Source organism: Anomaloglossus baeobatrachus, chromosome 2 (genome assembly GCF_048569485.1).
Source record: "Anomaloglossus baeobatrachus isolate aAnoBae1 chromosome 2, aAnoBae1.hap1, whole genome shotgun sequence".
Taxonomy (NCBI): domain Eukaryota; kingdom Metazoa; phylum Chordata; class Amphibia; order Anura; family Aromobatidae; genus Anomaloglossus; species Anomaloglossus baeobatrachus.
In genome coordinates, this window is record NC_134354.1 from 43,789,519 (window position 1) to 43,809,060 (window position 19,542).

A 19,542-nucleotide genomic window follows, 5' to 3' on the forward strand; every position below is an offset into this window, starting at 1 on the left:
GATCTCGTTGGATGACAAATGTTGGAAGTATTCATTTCTCTACGGCCGCACATGTCTTTTCCTGTCTTGTAGTCGCGGTTCTTATCTCTAAGTCCTGCTGTGGGTGGAGGTGGCACTGGTCACCAGTTGGCACTTGGACTCTTTCGATAACCGGTTTGCAGTCAGTCCAAGTTGACTATGTCATACTTGAGTGATTGCCGGCCCAGACAGATCTGCTGAGTGTAGTCGCTCTATCTTTGCCAGCTAGCGGGAATAGACGCAGCCGCTGATTGGGTCATGCTGTAAACATTCTTGCCCAGTGAAGTAAGCCTGTTTGTATTTTAGGTTTGCCAGGACTAATGAATTAAAAGCCTTGAACTCCCCAGGGTCTGTCACTTATTTTTTTTTTAAGACTTGACACAGAGCTTTCAACCCCCCCCTTGAAGTGTGACAACATACTAAACCAGAAGGAAAGAAGGCGAAGTGGGATAAGGAGAGGACAGTTGGAAAAGGCTGAGGGTCCTTCATGGAAAGTGACAATTGCAGGTAGCCTAATGCTGCCCTAACAGCTGTCCCTGCCTCTCAAGCCTTGTCAATGTTACTATGCGGCAGGAGCAGACTTTACTTCCATTGACTTTTTTCCTCCGTAAAGACAAGGACCAGCCAAGGAAGTGGCTGACCTAGGATTATTGAAGTGCACACGCGACCGGCTGAGTGAGGTAAGGCAACAGGTGTAGACACTGGACTGGCGGGATGGAACATCACTTAATCTGTGTAGGATATAGACTTTGCAGACGACCAGATGGCAAAATTGTAGACAGTCGTGCCGTGTCGAATGTCTAGAGCTTGCACGGGTTTATTAGCGCCATATGGTTAAGGTAAATTCACACGGTTGCAGAAATGACTGTGACTGTTGTATTTATTTAATAGGGTTTGCAAAAATCCATGCACCCTCTGCAGAAATGGCCCCATTCAGATGTATGGCACGGAATATTAATTGAACTTTTTGGAACGTTACGCCTCAAGTTTTTGTTTTTGCTTATGAGAAGAAATGATGAAAAATGATTTCATTAATGCGCTTGATCCAATTTTCGTCCATTTTTTGTCCGTGTGTCCATTTTTACCATCAGCGTTTTGTCCATTTTTATCTTATGAAACATAAGGAAAACTTTTCCAAACTTCTACCCACTAAACAGTAACAAAACGAACAGCAGTCCGATGACAGATAGATGCCGTCCTCATGATGTGCATTTTTACATGGACCCATTCACTTGGTTGGTTGAGTTTTATGAACAAATCAGATAAAAGATCAAGATAAAGATCTTCACAATCTGTGCAAAAAATAAATGGACATGTGAATAGCCCAATGATATGTATCCATGAAAAATGGATGTCTGAATTAGGCCTTACTATCACCCCTTTGTAAATGAACAGCACAGAATTAAAGATCTGACTGCTGCAATGTAATAGGAGCAGTTTGGGTTCCCAGTAGGGATGGTACCATGCTCGGGTGCTCAGTACTGGTAACTAGTGATGAGCGGGCACTACCATGCTCGGGTGCTCAGTACTCGTAACTAGTGATGAGCGGGCACTACCATGCTCGAGTGCTCAGTACTGGTAACTAGTGATGAGAGGGCACTACCATGCTCGGGTGCTCAGTACTCGTAACTAGTGATGAGCGGGCACTACCATGCTCGGGTGCTCAGTACTGGTAACTAGTGATGAGCGGGCACTACCATGCTCAGGTGCTCAGTACTCGTAACTAGTGATGAGCGGGCACTACCATGCTCGGGTGCTCAGTACTCGTAACTAGTGATGAGCAGGCACTACCATGCTCGAGTGCTCAGTACTCATAACTAGTGATGAGCGGGCACTACCATGCTCGGGTGCTCAGTACTCGTAACTAGTGATGAGCGGGCACTACCATGCTCAGGTGCTCAGTACTAGTAACTAGTGATGAGCGGGCACTACCATGCTCAGGTGCTCAGTACTCGTAACTAGTGATGAGCAGGCACTACCATGCTCGAGTGCTCAGTACTCATAACTAGTGATGAGCAGGCACTACCATGCTCGGGTGCTCAGTACTTGTAACTAGTGATGAGCAGGCACTACCATGCTCGAGTGCTCAGTACTCATAACTAGTGATGAGCGGGCACTACCATGCTCAGGTGCTCAGTACTTGTAACTAGTGATGAGCGGGCACTACCATGCTCGAGTGCTCGGTACTCGTAACTAGTGATGAGCGGGCACTACCATGCTCAGGTGCTCAGTACTGGTAACTAGTGATGAGCGGGCACTACCATGCTCGGGTGCTCAGTACTCATAACTAGTGATGAGCAGGCACTACCATGCTCAGGTGTTCAGTACTGGTAACTAGTGATGAGCGGGCACTACCATGCTCGGGTGCTCAGTACTCATAACTAGTGATGAGCGGGCACTACCATGCTCGGGTGCTCAGTACTGGTAACTAATGATGAGCGGGCACTACCATGCTCGGGTGCTCAGTACTCGTAACTAGTGATGAGCAGGCACTACCATGCTCGAGTGCTCGGTACTGGTAACTACCATGCTCGGGTGCTCAGTACTGGTAACTACCATGCTCGGGTGCTCAGTACTCATAACTAGTGATGAGCGGGCACTACCATGCTCGGGAGCTCAGTACTCGTAACTAGTGATGAGCAGGCACTACCATGCTCGAGTGCTCGGTACTGGTAACTACCATGCTCGGGTGCTCAGTACTCATAACTAGTGATGAGCGGGCACTAACATGCTCGAGTACTCGGTACTCGTAACTAGTGCTGACTGCGCACTACCATGCTTGGGTGCTCAGTACTCGTAACTAGTGATGAGCGGGCACTATCATGCTCGGGTGCTCAGTACTCGTAACTAGTGATGAGCAGGCACTACCATACTCGAGTGCTCAGTACTCGTAACTAGTGATGAGCGGGCACTACCATGCTCAGGTGCTCAGTACTGGTAACTAGTGATGAGCGGGCACTACCATGCTCGGGTGCTCAGTACTTGTAACTAGTGATGAGCGGGCACTACCATGCTCGAGTGCTCGGTACTCGTAACTAGTGATGAGCGGGCACTACCATGCTCGGGTGCTCAGTACTCATAACTAGTGATGAGCAGGCACTACCATGCTCGGGTGCTCAGTACTCATAACTAGTGATGAGCGGGCACTACCATGCTCGGGTGCTCAGTACTGGTAACTAGTGATGAGCGGGCACTACCATGCTCGGGTGCTCAGTACTGGTAACTAGTGATGAGCGGGCACTACCATGCTCGAGTGCTCGGTACTCGTAACTAGTGATGAGCAGGCACTACCATGCTCGGGTGCTCAGTACTCGTAACTAGTGATGAGCGGGCACTACCATGCTCAGGTGCTCAGTACTGGTAACTACCATGCTCGGGTGCTCAGTACTCATAACTAGTGCTGACTGCGCACTACCATGCTTGGGTGCTCAGTACTCGTAACTAGTGATGAGCGGGCACTACCATGCTCAGGTGCTCAGTACTGGTAACTACCATGCTCGGGTGCTCAGTACTCATAACTAGTGCTGACTGCGCACTACCATGCTTGGGTGCTCAGTACTGGTAACTAGTGATGAGCGGGCACTACCATGCTCGGGAGCTCAGTACTCGTAACTAGTGATGAGCGGGCACTACCATGCTCGGGTGCTCTGTACTCATAACTAGTGCTGACTGCGCACTACCATGCTTGGGTGCTCAGTACTCGTAACTAGTGATGAGCGGGCACTACCATGCTCGGGTGCTCGTAACTAGTGATGAGCGGGCACTACCATGCTCGGGTGCTCAGTACTAGTAAATAGTGATGAGCGAGCACTACCATGCTCAGGTGCTCAGTACTGGTAACTAGTGATGAGTGAGCACTACCATGCTCAGGTGCTCAGTACTGGTAACTAGTGATGAGTGGGTACTACCATGCTCAGGTGCTCGGTACTCGTAACTAGTGATGAGCGGGCACTACCATGCTCAGGTACTCAGTACTAGTAAATAGTGATGAGCGGGCACTACCATGCTCAGGTGCTCGGTACTCGTAACTAGTGATGAGCGGGCACTACCATGCGGAGGTGCTCTGTACTTGTAACTAGTGATGAGTGGGCACTACCATGCTCGGGTGCTCAGTACTCGTAACTAGTGATGAGCGGGCACTACCATGCTCAGGTACTCAGTACTAGTAAATAGTGATGAGTGGGCACTACCATGCTCAGGTGCTCGGTACTCGTAACTAGTGATGAGCGGGCACTACCATGCTCAGGTACTCAGTACTAGTAAATAGTGATGAGCGGGCACTACCATGCTCGGGTGCTCAGTACTCGTAACTAGTGATGAATGAGCACTACCATGCTCAGGTGCTCAGTACTCGTAAGTTGTGATGAGTGGGCACTACCATGCTCGGGTGCTTGGTACTCATAACACGCATTTGGATACTCAAATGGGCTCGACTTGGGTGCCGAATATAATGGAAGTCAATGGGGGAACTCAATCACTTTTCCATCAAAAGAACCCATTGCTTTTAAATGCTTAACCCCAGGGCGATTTTCTGTTTTTTTTGTTGTTTTTTTTTCCTTCCCCTCTCCCAAGAGCCAGAACTTTTTTTTATTTTTCCGTCAATATAGCCATATGAGGGCTTGTTTTTTGTGAGACAAGTTGAATTTTTAATGAAACTATTCATTCTGCCCCATATTGTACTGGAAAATGGGAAAAAAAGTCCAAGTGCAGTGATATTGCAAAAAAGTGCAATTGCACTTTTTTTTTTTTATTTTTCATTTTTTAATTTACAATATTTACTATATGGTAAAACTGACCTGGTATTATGATTGCCCTGGTCGGTACGAGTTTGTTGATACCAAACATGTATAGTTTTACTTACTAATGTAGGTGGTGAAAAAAATTCAGAAATTTGTGAAAAGAAAAAAAAAAAAAGAAAAGAAATACACTTTTGTCGCCATTTTCTGAGACCCGCACATTTCTCATTTTTTGGGATCTGGGCCTCAGTGATGGCTTTTTTTTCCCTTGACGTGACATTTTTAATTATACCATTTTGGGGTAGATCTGATGTTTTGATCTGTTATTGCATTTTAATGCAATGTTGCGGGGAGCAAAAAAAAGTAATTCTGTTCTTTTTATTTTATTTCTCCACTACGCCCTTTGCCGATCAGCTTAATTCATTTATATTTTGATAGATCGGGCATTTCTGAACTCGGCGATACCAAATGTGTGGGTCTTTTATTGTTTTATTTTCAATGGGGCGAATGGGGGGGGTGATTTTAACTTTTTAGGGTTTTTTTATTTTTCATATTTTTTAAAACTTTTTATTTACTTTTTTTTTAATTTTACTATTCCCCTTAGGGGACTTTATGACTGCACGGTCTGATTGCTTCTGCTGATCAGAGCGATACTTCAGCATCGCTCTGATCAACAGAAATGCTGATCTCCTGTGAGTGCCGACGATCTGCCAGTATTCACAGGAAGTGAGTCATGACAGCGACAGGGGTCATCTGATTGATAGCGCGATCTAAGGGATTAACAGGTGCGTTTGGATCTCTGATCCACCTGCGCCTGTTCACTGCTCATGTCTGCTGATCAGATCAGCTGACATGCGCGGGGACACTTGTGGCCTGTCGCGTGAGCCCACATGAAAGGTAGGGAGGGATACCTAGGACATATATATACGGGGTTAATTAGTAATAAGCGAGCACTACCATGCTTGGGTGCTCGGTACTTGTAGGACACTCAAAAGATCTTCTGAAAAAATGCTAGAATTTCCCATTGACTTCCATTATAGCCTGTAAATGAGTCGAGCCCGTCCGAGCATCCGACTTGCTCATTACGAGCACCACTCATCACTATTAATTACACTAAAAGCTCCATAAATTGCATGCACCCCTTCATCATTGGCCTAAAACACTTTGAGAAAACTGGCAGAGTTATCAAAACTGGGAAAATAAAAGCTGGTCTTTGTTGCCCATAGCAACCAATCACAGCACAGCTTTCATTTTGTCAGAGCTATTAAAGAAATGAAAGCTGAACTCTAATTGGTTGCTGTGGAGACACGGGGCTCAGTGGGCGCTCTCGTCCACTAAAACCCGCCGCCTTTAGAAAGACAGCGTGGCTCAGGGCTCATCCCAACTGAACGCCGGCCTCCCTAACCGTGGGCGTAACACTACTCAGACAACACAGGGTGAGGGAACCACAATAATTAGACTTTATTGGATCCCCAAATAATTAACGGCACATAACACATAACCAGCAAAACACACAAATGTAACAGGCAACAGAGTCTCACCCTTCCGCTGGCTCACCAGGGATTTAGAATGTCCATGCCTCACAGGTTCCAAGCTGTCTGAGGTCTGCAGAGTCTGTAACAGGTGACTGAACTGTCCCAACCTGCGTGTCCTCCTTAGGTAGTCCTGGTTTGATGTTACAATCCTGGCAGCCGGAGTCGAAATCCCTAGGCTGAGGATATGGTCTCCAACCGGATCCGGAGTCCCTAGATTGAAGCCATAAGATGTCCTGATCCTCCAGTCAGCTCCAAAGAGCTTAGACTGAATCCCTCAACCATCAACAACCTGGTGGCTTAAAGAAGTCCTCTCTTATAGCCACAGCCCTCCCCCTGGACACACTGCGTCCTCATCCATTGGTTGGACAAGATTGCTTCTCCCATTGGACGAATTTCAAGCTGCATGGACAATGCTCATTCAAATGATGTGCTTAGAAAGGCTGAGGGTGTACATGTAAACTGGGAGTCACTGACTAGACAATGGCTACTAAGGTAATTACATTATCAATACACAACTACAATACAATGGTTACTGGAAATGTCTGGAGAACAATAGTCTAGCTTTCAGTGGCCAACATAATTACATTGAGTCAACAAGAGTCTTGTAAAAACAATGAGGGACTTCTCCCCCGTCTATAAACAATCTATCATGCTGTCTGGCTGGATTTTAAGAAACGTTAACCCATGAGAGTCCATGTCGTCACAGTTGCTATGGGCAGCAAAGACTTTTTTTTATTTTACACATTTTAATACAGAAGGGCTGTTTTTTTCCGTAGTGTTTTTACTGACTTTTTGTCGTTTTTTGCGGGTCAGTAGTGTTTTCAGTATGTGTGGTGTTTTCATTCATTTTTTTAATCATACTCCTCTATATATGACTGGGGAGAAAAAAAAACACAATTAAAGCTGGGTTCACACCGGCCAGTTTGATGGACAATTTACATAGTTTATTTTTTTTATGTAAATGTGCTGGATCCAATTTTCATTGTTTTTTGGCCAGTGTCAGCCACTAGAATGGCAAAGTTAAGGCCAATCAGACCAAAGTAGGACTTTCTTTGAGGGCCATTGATAGTCCATGTAAATAGGTCATAGAATACAATGGATAAATGTTGGCCATAGCAACCAATCAAAAGTCAGCTTTCTTTTATTAAACAGCTCTGGTAAAATGAAATCTGCCCTGTGATTGGTTATTCTTGGCAACAAGTTCGTCTTTTTCTTTTAGGGTGTGTGCACACGTTAAGTATTTGCTGTGTTTTTGTTGTGTTTTTTCCTTACAATTTTTTTCAAAAAAACCTGAAGCATTTCCTAATACTATGAGATACCTGAAATTTCATGCAGGTGACATTTCATGACCACACGTGGTGTCTTTTGACCCAAACTAACAGCCTCATTTATGTCTCTGATGCTGGTAGGTTCTTGTCAGTAAACGCGCGGTCAGTCAGGGCATAGTACATGGCATCATACTTATACTGATGACCTATCCTGAGGATAGATTGTTTGGCCAATAGTTTTCTCCCGACTCCCATAGATAGGCAGAGCAGTCCTATGGTCTCTATGAGAAAGACACTGGCAGAATCATACGGCCTTTAGTTATCTCTGCTCAGACCAAAAGGATCAGCAGTTACAAAATACATGCCATACACTTTTCTCCCCCAATATCATCTGTCAAAGGGGAGTCGGGAGGCTGAATTTGGGAGCCAACGCATGGCTGTGAGGACGCTGCACTTTTTTTGTAGGAAGGACCTGTGTCTGTGGTCTTCTCCGGCAGAGGGTGCAAAATTTACTTCAGTCTTCAGGGGAGCGTCCACCTCCCCACAACGGGTCACCATCATAGACGTGGCAGAGCAACACATCACATAGAGAGTCTCTTTACAACACAACATGAAACAATTTATTTGTTCTTCAACCTTCACGATAAACATGGTCAAGAACATACGGTTCTGCTGCTGCTGTCTCCTGGGGTACTTTGTTTTGTTTGACCCAGTGCCTGGGATCTGGTCTTCCAGTTGCCGAGCCTTTGCATTTACTTTCCCCATTGCTTTTCTCTCCACTGTTTCCTATGTCCAATCACTGCCTTGGACGGCTTCTAGCCTCTCGACTTCCCTAGACCCTTCCCAAAGAACTCTCTCTTCCGGACACGTCCGTCTAGTCCCTGGACTCTTCTAAGCCCGTACTGAGGTGAGCCCTAGGCTTCGGACCCTTGGAGGACACCTCAAGTTTTCCCGACGGGCCCAAATTATAAAGCACCATCTACACACCAGGAACCCTTCTGTGGAACTGACTCTACTCCAGCCTTCTCTCCAGTCAACTCCCCCGGCCATCTGACATTCCTACCACCTTTAGTCTCAGTACCCAGGAAACATTCGGCACAACTAGACTTCGTTAATATCCAATATACAAGCAACTTAGGCTAGTTTCACACTTGCGTTCAGCGTATTCCGTCACTATGGAGAATAGTGCAGTCCGTTAACGCACTGCGCTATTCTCCATAGACTTGTATGGATGACGCACTGTAACGCAAGTGTCTGCGTTGCATCCGCTGGACGACGCAGCGTCGTTATTTTGACGCTGCGTCGGGCGGATGGAACGCAGCATGTAACGTTTTTCTGCGCTTGGCGGAGTGTCAAAAAAACGCAATCTGCAGGAATCCGTTAGGCGTCCGTTGTTTTTATAATGGACGCCTATGGTGGCGGATTCCGTCAGAATGCGTCATTTGACGGATTCCGTTAACGCACCTGACTTTACACAACTGCGCATGCTCAGATGTGTAAAGTCAAGGAAAAAAACCTACAACGGACTGCGTTATTTTGTACGACCTGTAGCATGCGTTGTGCCACTATGTGCAACGCATCCGTTGCATGCGTCACACAATGCAATGCTACGGATCCCGTTCAACGCAAGTGTGAAACTAGCCTTACTCTACAATACACATTAAGCAGTAAAATCCAATATATATTAAAACACATTAACCCTCCGTCACAAGGTGCTGCCGACCGCTGCACTGCTCCAGCTCTGCTATATTGCCAGCCCTATATTACAGTGCATTATGTAAACACCGTAGGAGTGGGGGGGGGGGTAGGTTGACCAACTCCTACAAAGCATATTAGGTGTTCGGCTGATCCTGCCAAAATTGTCAATTAGTGGCTTTCCCCTCTTGCTGATATAGTGGGGTCCTGAATTGATCACCCTGTTTTAGGAGATATAGGATTATAGAGTCAATCCCTTTAACGCAGAGGCATATCCACGGCCTTCTATATCACCCCCCTCCATAGATACCAAGAAGATATCATTAGGTATCACGCTGCACTTGATAGAACAGGTTCATTTTATTAAGGAGCGAGTGTAATTAAACACAAGGGCCGTGTATTTACCAGCCAGACAGGAAATAGATTGGGTAATATTTCTTATCCCACCACTTCTGGAATAATAGATGAAGCTTCACAAGTGTTTTAAACCCATCTTGTTACGGATAGAGGTCAGAAATAAATTACTTCTAGAAAATGAAGCATTGCTTTGCGAAAACAAAGCCAGGGGGTTGGGGTTGGTATCTTTAATGACCATTGAGATTTCATTTAGGACCAGGGCTGTATTTTGCCTTCGTGCTGCCCTAGGCACTTTAAGTGGTCGCGCCCCTTATTGACAACGTAACACTGAGTTTTCGCACACGACATCTGTTTAAGGCAGATCTACTCTGTAAAACACTTTAAGGCTATGTGCGCACGTTGCGTACAGTTCACTGCAGAAATTTCTGCAGCGATCTGAAGAGCACATGTGCGCTTCTAATCGCTGCAGAAAATGTCCGTAGTGAGCGCCGATTCCATGCGCTCTGCCTGCAGCTCCTGCCATAGACAGAGCAGGAGCTGCCGGCAAAGCGCACGGAAGAAGTTACATGTCACTTCTTTTTACGCAGCGCTTCGGCAGTAGTCGAAGCGCTGCGCTCTAAAGCGCCACGTGCGCACGGCCCCTGCACAATCTCCATAGACTGTGCAGGGGACGCAGGACGCATGCAGTTACGCTGCGCTACAAAGCGCAGCGTAACTGCATGTATTTGCGCAACGTGCGCACATAGCCTAAAAAGTATCAATGAGAAACGAAGGGCACTAACCCCCCCCCCCCAATGGGGATCACCACGGGCACATCAAAACATAGCATGAGTATAAAATATTCCCACCAAACCGTCCCCACTTATATACTGTGACTGTCACACTGCCCCTAATAAACTACACACTGCCCTCCCTTATAAATTATACCCACCACACCTTCCTCAATTATGAAATATGATCTGCACATTGTCCTCACATCATGCTGCCCCCTCCTCACAATGTCCCATGCATGCTGCCCCCTCCTCACAGTGTCTCATGCATGCTGCCCCCTCCTCACAATGTCCCATGCATGCTGCCCCCTCCTCACAATGTCCCATGCATGCTGCCCCTCCTCACAATGTCCCATGCATGCTGCCCCCTCTTCACAATGTCCCATGCATGCTGCCCCCTCCTCACAGTGTCCCATGCATGCTGCCCCCTCCTCACAGTGTCCCATGCATGCCGCCCCCTCCTCACAGTGTCCCATGCATGCTGCCCCCTCCTCACAATGTTCCATGCATGCTGCCCCTCCTCACAATGTTCCATGCATGCTGCCCCTCCTCACAATGTCCCATGCATGCCGCCCCCTCCTCACAGTGTCCCATGCATGCTGCCCCCTCCTCACAATGTCCCATGCATGCTGCCCCCTCCTCACAATGTCCCATGCATGCTGCCCCTCCTCACAATGTCCCATGCATGCTGCCCCTCCTCACAATGTCCCATGCATGCTGCCCCCTCCTCACAGTGTCCCATGCATGCTGCTCCCTCCTAACAATGTCCCATGCATGCTGCCCCTCCTCACAATGTCCCATGCATGCTGCTCCCTCCTCACAGTGTCCCATGCATGCTTCCCCCTCCTCACAGTGTCCCATGCATGCTGCCCCCTCCTCACAGTGTCCCATGCATGCTGCCCACTCCTCACAATGTCCCATGCATGCTGCCCCTCCTCACAGTGTCCCATGCATGCTGCCCCCTCCTCACAATGTCCCATGCATGCTGCCCCCTCCTCACAGTGTCCCATGCATGCTGCCCACTCCTCACAATGTCCCATGCCTGCTGCCCTCTCCTCACAATGTCCCATGCATGCTGCCCCTCCTCACAGTGTCCCATGCATGCTGCCCCCTCCTCACAATGTCCCATGCATGCTGCCCACTCCTCACAATGTCCCATGCATGCTGCTCCCTCCTAACAATGTCCCATGCATGCTGCCCCCTCCTCACAATGTCCCATGCATGCTGCCCCCTCCTCACAATGTCCCATGCATGCTGCCCCCTCCTCACAGTGTCCCATGCATGCTGCCCCATCCTCACAGTGTCCCATGCATGCTGCCCCCTCCTCACAATGTCCCATGCATGCTGCCCCCTCCTCACAATGTCCCATGCATGCTGCCCCCTCCTCACAATGTCCCATGCATGCTGCCCCCTCCTCACAGTGTCCCATGCATGCTGCCCCCTCCTCACAGTGTCCCATGCATGCTGCCCCCTCCTCACAGTGTCCCATGCATGCTGCTCCCTCCTCACAATGTCCCGTGCATGCTGCCCCCTCCTCAGTGTCCCATGCATGCTGCCCCCTCCTCACAGTGTCCCATGCATGCTGCCCCCTCCTCACAGTGTCCCATGCATGCTGCCCCCTCCTCACAGTGTCCCATGCATGCTGCCCCCTCCTCACAGTGTCCCATGCATGCTGCCCCCTCCTCACAGTGTCCCATGCATGCTGCCCCCTCCTCACAATGTCCCATGCATGCTGCTCCCTCCTAACAATGTCCCATGCATGCTGCCCCCTCCTCACAATGTCCCATGCATGCTGCCCCCTCCTCACAGTGTCCTATGCATGCTGCCCCCTCCTCACAGTGTCCCATGCATGCTGCCCCCTCCTCACAGTGTCCCATGCATGCTGCCCCCTCCTCACAATGTCCCATGCATGCTGCCCCTCCTCACAATGTCCCATGCATGCTGCTCCCTCCTAACAATGTCCCATGCATGCTGCCCCCTCCTCACAATGTCCCATGCATGCTGCCCCCTCCTCACAATGTCCCATGCATGCTGCCCCCTCCTCACAATGTCCCATGCATGCTGCCCCCTCCTCACAATGTCCCGTGCATGCTGCCCCCTCCTCACAGTGTCCCGTGCATGCTGCCCCCTCCTCACAGTGTCACGTGCATGCTGCCCCTCTCCATGAGCTCCTAATGCTGCCTTCCTCTTTTCCATAATGACACCTCCATGCTGCCCCACTCATCATACTAAGACCACCACACTAGCGCTTATGCTGAGACCCACACACACACACACACACACACACACACACTACCCCACTCTTGATATTGATTCCCCTACATTGTTCCACTCCATACTGATCCCACACATGCTGCCCCTTCTCCATAATGAGCTCCCAATGCTGCCCCCCTCTTATTCTGAGTCCTTACACTCCCCCCATCGATATTGTCATTGCTCTATCCCTCAACCCTTGTCCTCTGTCTCTAGCATTGGCCCCTCTCTCCCATTCCCCCAGCAGCAGCCTCTCTCCCCCGCCTCCAGCAGCAGCCTCTCCCCCAGCATCAGCCTCTCTCCCCCCAGCCTCCCCCAGCATCAGCCTCTCTCCCCCCAGCCTCCCCCAGCATCAGCCTCTCTCCCCCCAGCTTCCCTCAGCATCAGCCTCTCTCCCCCCAGAATCAGCCTCCCTGCTCCCAGCTTACCCCAGCATCAGCCTCTCTCCTCCCAGCCTCCCCCAGCATGAGCCTCCTCCAGCAGCAGCCTCTCTCCTCCCAGCCTCCCCCAGCATGAGCCTCCTCCAGCATCAGCCTCTCTCCTCCCAGCCTCCCCCAGCATGAGCTTCCTCCAGCATCAGCCTCTCTCCTCCCAGCCTCCCCCAGCATCAGCCTCCCTGCTCCCAGCATCAGCCTCCCTCCTCCCAGCCTCCCCCAGCATCAGCCCCCCTCCTCCAAGCCTCCCCCAGCATCAGCCTCCCAGCCTCCCTGAGCATCAGCCTCCCTCCTCCAAGCCTCCCCCTCCCAGCCTCCCCCAGCATCAGCCTCTCTCCCCCAGCCTCCCACAGCATCAGCCTCCCTCCTCCCAGCCTCCCCCAGCATCAGCCTCCCTCCTCCCAGCCTCCCCCAGCATCAGCCTCCCTCCTCCCAGCCTCCCCCTGCATCAGCCTCCCTCCTCCCAGCCTCCCCCAGCATCAGCCTCCCTCCTCCCAGCCTCCCCCAGCATCAGCCTCCCTCCTCCCAGCCTCCCCCAGCATCAGCCTCCCTCCTCCCATCCTCCCCCAGCATCAGCCTCCCTTCTCCCAGCCTCCCCCAGCATCAGCCTCCCTTCTCCCAGCCTCCCCCAGCATCAGCCTCCCTTCTCCCAGCCTCCCCCAGCATCAGCCTCCCTCAGCATCAGCCTCCCTCAGCATCAGCCTCCCTCCTCATCAGCCTCCCTCCTCCAAGCCTCCCCCTCCCCCTCCCAGCCTCCCCAAGCATCAGCCTCCCTCCTCCCAGCCTCCCTCAGCATCAGCCTCCCTCCTCCAAGCCTCACCTTCCCCCTCCCAGCCTCCCCCAGCATCAGCCTCTCTCCTCCCAGCGTCCCCCAGCCTCAGCCTCCCTCCTCCCAGCCTCCCCCAGCCTCCCTCCTCCCAGCCTCCCCCAGCATCAGCCTCCCTCCTCCCCCAGCATCAGCCTCCCTCCTCCCAGCCTCCCCCAGCATCAGCCTTCCTCCTCCCAGCCTCCACCAGCATCAGCCTCCCTCCTCCCTCAGCATCAGCCTCCCTCCTCCAAGCCTCCCTCAGCATCAGCTTCCCTCCTCCAAGCCTCACCCTCCCAGCTTCCCCCAGCATCAGCCTCTCTCCTCCCAGCCTCCCCCAGCATCAGCCTCCCTCCTCCCTCAGCATCAGCCTCCCTCCTCCAAGCCTCCCTCAGCATCAGCTTCCCTCCTCCAAGCCTCACCCTCCCAGCCTCCCCCAACATCAGCCTCTCTCCTCCCAGCCTCCCCCAGCATCAGCCTCCCCCAGCCTCAGCCTCCTTCCTCCCTCAGCCTCCCTCCTCCAAGTCTCCCTCAGCATCAGCTTCCCTCCTCCAAGCCTCCCCCTCCCCCTCCCAGCCTCCCCCAGCATCAGCCTCCCTCAGCATCAGCCTCCCCCAGAATCAGCCTCCCCCAGAATCAGCCTCTCTTCTCCCAGCCTCACCCCCAGCTTCAGCCTCTCTCTCCCCCCAGCCTCAGCCTCTCTCTCCCCCCAGCCTTAGCCTCTCTCTCCCCCCAGCCTTAGCCTCTCTCTCCCCCCAGCCTCCCCCCAGCCTCAGCCTCTCTCCCCCCAGCCTCAGCCTCCCTCTCTTCCCAGACTCCCCCCAGCCTCAGCCTCTTTCTCTTCCCAGCCTCTCTCTCTTCCCAGCCTCCCCCCAGCCTCAGCCTCTCTCTCTTCCCAGCCTCCCCCCAGCCTCAGCCTCTCTCTTCCCAGCCTCCCCCCAGTCTCAGTCTCTCTCTCTTCCCAGCCTCAGCCTCTCTCTCTTCCCAGCCTCCCCTCAGCCTCTCTCTTCCCAGCCTCTCTCTTCCCAGCCTCAGCCTCTCTCTCTCTTCCCAGCCTCCCCCCAGCCTCTCTCTCTTCCCAGCCTCCCCCAGCCTCAGCCTCTCTCCCCCCAGCCTCCCCTTGCATGATTACAGTGGACAAAAAGAGGCATCGCAATTTGCAACGATCATCAACTAACCTGTAAGGAGCCCATACATTCTAGGCTCTGCCTTACCTGCTCCTGTGCTCGCCGCCCTGCTCTGGCTGGCTCCTCTTCTGGCTTGCTCCAGCTGCAGACGCGTCCTCCTCCGCGGCGTGTGTCAGCTGCAGCATTGGACGCTGCAGCACGGGGCAGTGAGCTGACTGTCGCCCCCCGCGCGCCTCTGACCCCGGAAGTGCAGGCCATGGAACTTCCGGGGTTAGTCAGCTCACTATGCCTGGCGCCCGCCATGTATTTAAATAGACAGCAGAAGTGCGCCTGTCCTCCCTCCCAACCCCCCCCCCCCCCCCCCCGGAACACAGCCGAGTGTAACGGAGGGAGGGACGGGGGGCGGGGATGTAAAAAAAAAATAAAAATTTATATATTTTTTTTTTTTTTTTTTTGCTGCCAGAAAGTGCCGCCCCCCGCAACGTGCCGCCCTAGGCACGGGACCACGGGTGCCTAGTGGCAAATACGGCCCTGTTTAGGACTACACAAATGAAATAGAGGACAAAGACCTTGATTTATCGTTGCCGTTTCTTCAGTTTTCTGGAGTAACTTGTTTCTTTTTAGGGGCTTTAGTATTTGCGCTTTATACCCTTTATGTTTTTAAGTTGTCTTTCTTTTTAGGTCTTTTTTTTATTTTTCCTCAGCAAATTAGCTTATCCGGTTATTTTAGATTTAGACTCATGAATGGAGACTTTTACCAATTGTTGCATTTCTTTTGGTACATGTCATCCAGTTCCTGTGTGGAGTGGAGCATGGCGTGGTACGGAGTGGTGCGGCATGCTACATAAAAGGCCAAGACTAATGCTACAGTCCAATTCGTGACGGTTATTTTCCCTTTCGGCGGCTCCATGTCTAGTCTCCTCCTAAAGGAGGGGTCAGGGGTTCTCTGACTATGGCCATAGTAGAGCCTTTGGTTCCCAGACACTTCCATATCCAGGTCTCTTCTTCTTGTAGAGGGTGGTTGCCAGTAGTGCCAGAGTAGAGCCTTGTGCTTCCAGAATCTTCTGAATCCATGTCTCTTCACCTCATAGAGGAGTGGAGGTAAGGCTTAGCCAGTAGTGCCAGAATATAGCCTTGTGCTCTCAGACACTTCCGTATCCACCTCTCTTCTACTTGTACAGGAGTGGAGGTAAGGCTTAGCCAGTAGTGCCAGAATATAGCCTTGTGCTTTCAGACACTTCCGTATCCACCTCTCTTCTACTTGTACAGGAGTGGAGGTAAGGCTTAGCCAGTAGTGTTAGAGTAGAGCCTTGCTCTCTTGGATGCTTGGAGAAATGCTGTCTGGGAAAGTCAACTTAGCTCACATACCAGTCTATCCTGACCTGTTACCTTTTAGTCTTGGGGTCTTGTTGCTAAGGTCTGGTTCTCCGGAAATATGTGCCTGGGGCACCTTTGTTAGAAGGCCAGTCTCTAGCTTCAGTGTCGTCTCGCGCTTTGTGTCTTCAGCAACACTTCCAGATCACGCTATCTCCAATCTCTCTCCTTTTACCGCCACAGATCACCCACTGCATGCAGCCTTGATGATCTACAGACTTTCCATCCGTTTCTATCACACACTGGGATTTCACTAACTTTGTAGAAGGAACCGTCTCTTTCCCTATAAACTAACCCCTCCCATTATGGGCTAGTCTCAACCTTTAACTACTTCTTCCCTTACAGTCTGGCAACTACATATACAAAAGCTATACATTATTCATTACATTATAACCTTCACAATAAAACAAGACAGATCACACTTTGCATTGCATTACATTACAATTCACATACATTATTTACAAAAGATGCAGGCCACAATTCACATTATATTACATTACACCTTTAGGGAAAGGAACGTGACAGCAATCAGTCCATCTCCTTATGTCGCAGGCGAAGGAGGGGACGCTGCGCTCTCCCACTGCTCGGGTCCGGCTGCTGCTGCTGCTCGGTGGTGGCTCGAGCGGTGGGCCGGATCCCCGGGACTCGAGCGGCGTTCCTCGCCCGTGAGTGAAAAGGGGGAATTGATTGTGGGGATTTGATATTGTCCGTGACGCCACCCACGGTTGTGGTGAGATTGGTGACACCACCGCTGCTCTGGACGGGGATCCCGGGAGCGATGACAGGGAGCAGCTTGGATGTTGGTTCTCCCCTCCGTGGGTAGGGGGGTTGGTTGTCCCGGGGCCCGGTGATGGGGTAGGGATGGATGGCAGGCGGGTTACGGGGCCTGGTGAGGTGCAGGGTCGCGGGGGCAGCGCTGTGCCGCACGGCACGGTGGTACTCACTCAGCCAGTAACACAGAGTCTCCGGTAAAACAAACGGCTGGATGGACGGGTCCCACAGACGGCTGCGGTGTTTCTCCTCCCGGCAGGTTGATGGTGACTGCCTTTCCCTGCACCTGTGTAGTGTGTACGGTTCCAATGGGTTCCCACCGGTAACCCGCTCCCCAGCTTGGATATGTGCTGAAGGAGCCCCTTTTGCCCGCAGGCTCTGGCCCTGGGAACTTTAGCCTTGGCGGTGACTGTGTTTCCCTCTAACGGCTGGACTGTTGCCTTCTATCGGGACTTGGCTGCTGGGAAACCCAGGAGGTTCCCTTTGCTAACGGATTTGACAAATTGCACGGCGACTCCTAGCCTTGTCGGGGTCCGTAAGCCCCTGCCGGATGGTGCTGGCTTCTCTTTGCGTACCGGTCCGGTACCGCCGGGCCACCGCCCGTCCACGGTCCTTACGGCTCGCTCCGGTCACCACCGTCTGCCAACCTTGCTGTTCCGTCCGGGCCACACACCCGGACCACTTTCTGTCTGCTCCTCTACCACTTCACTCCTTCCACTTCAAACTCTAAAACCCAACTCTCCCTTTTCCCGCCTCCAGGACTGTGCCCTCCTCGGTGGGCGGGACCAACCACCTGGCCCACCCCCTGGTGTGAACATCAGCCCCTGGAGGGTGGCAACAAGGATTTTGTTTGACTTAGGTGTGCCTGACCGGGGTGTGGGGTGTGTTGGTGTAGTTCCTGTGACGTCCTGGCTTGTACAGGGCGCCACATTTACACCAGCCTGGATTATGATTTCCTGCTGAGTTGTCAATTCAGCACATTTTTAGATACTATTCTTTTTTAGATAAAGTTTTTGCGACTTTTGTTTTTAAAAAGCCATAAAAACTGGCTAAAGACAAAATGAAAGAGTATTTTTATAGTTTGTGGCAAAATTATGAAGCATGCGCATCATTTTGAAGAAATTAGAGCAAAAAACGGCATTGAACAGCACAAAACAAAAGAAAAAAAATAGTCACCTCAATAAAACACAAATGAATAGGGGCCAAAGACGAATTCTAAGTATAAAGGCAGAATGCAATAACTCAGTGTAAGGCCTCATTCACATGTACGTGGTACCCTGTCATCAGTGTTTTGGATCAGTGTGTCATCCATGTGTCATCAGTGTACAGTCCATGTGTCCGTTTTTACCATCAGTGACACGGCTGTCACCCTGCATTATCAGACTAGTGACAGATTCAGGACTTGAGAGTCATTTTCATTCTTGACTAGCAATGTTAAACCTGTTTTCCTTTCTTTTGGCAGATGTAGGGTTAATGTCAGTAGTCCTTGCCAGCAAGCAGGCTAATTACCATCTCAGGTGTTTCCAGTTTGGACCACTCCCAGTCCCTTCATATAGCCTCTGCTACCTGCACAGGGTGCAGGTTATTCTCTTTGCCATTTGGAAGCTGGTCCTGGAGGTGGAAGGAGCTTCTGAAACCCTCTGTTGAAGTTGCTTTTGTGGCTCCAGTCTTGGTTCTGACTGTACAAGTTGTTGCAGTACTTTCCCCCTCTCTGTTTTCCTTCCCCGGTGTGTTGTACTAGTGCAGCGGTGGGGTTAGCGTCCCTCACCTGCCCACTCCCTAGCCAGGGATGATAATAGGATCTTTTCAGGGTTTCAGGTTCCTGCTCGGCGACATGTGAGGAATCTGTATAGGGACCGGCAAGGAGTGTAGGGTACAGCAGCAGGTAAGTGGAGGAGGTGTCCATCTCCCCTCTCACTAGTCCTTGTTTACCCCTTGTTTGTTGTGGTGTAACCCCTGTTAGGCTATGTGCACAGAGTGCATATTTGCGGCGTTTTTGCGCATTTTTCGGGTGTGTTTTTGTGCGTTTTTGGCTCAAAACTGCATGACTTTGCTTCCCCAGCAAAGCCTATGAGTTTTCATTTTTGCTGTCTGCACACAACTGTCTGCACACAATCTTTTCTGCGTTTTACTGCGTTTTCCACCCATGCAATGCATTGAAAAAACCAGCAAAATGCAGAAATCAAAAACGCAGAAAAACGCAACCAAAAAGGCACCAAAACGCATGTGTTTTTATCTATGTATTTTTGCCGCGAGTGCGTTTTTGTGCGTTTTTTGCGGCAAAAAACACACAAAAACGCAGTGTCAAAAAAACGCAGTGTGCGCACATAGCCTTATTGTGTGTTTTGGCTGACGCCAGACTTTCCCCTAGTCTGCGTCACGATAATCAGTGTTTTTCA

The 19,542-nt window shown here is 50.9% G+C and overlaps 1 protein-coding gene across 1 annotated transcript in view; it reads left to right on the plus strand.

Annotated features, from left to right (window-relative positions):
• Window positions 1-397: 397 nt before the first annotated feature.
• Window positions 398-19,542, plus strand: part of MAP3K7CL (MAP3K7 C-terminal like) — a 104,433-nt gene continuing 85,288 nt past the window's right edge. The window contains exon 1 of the mRNA XM_075332980.1: window positions 398-698. The gene's annotated coding sequence lies outside the window, so the exon portion shown is untranslated. The remainder of the gene's footprint in view (window positions 699-19,542) is intronic.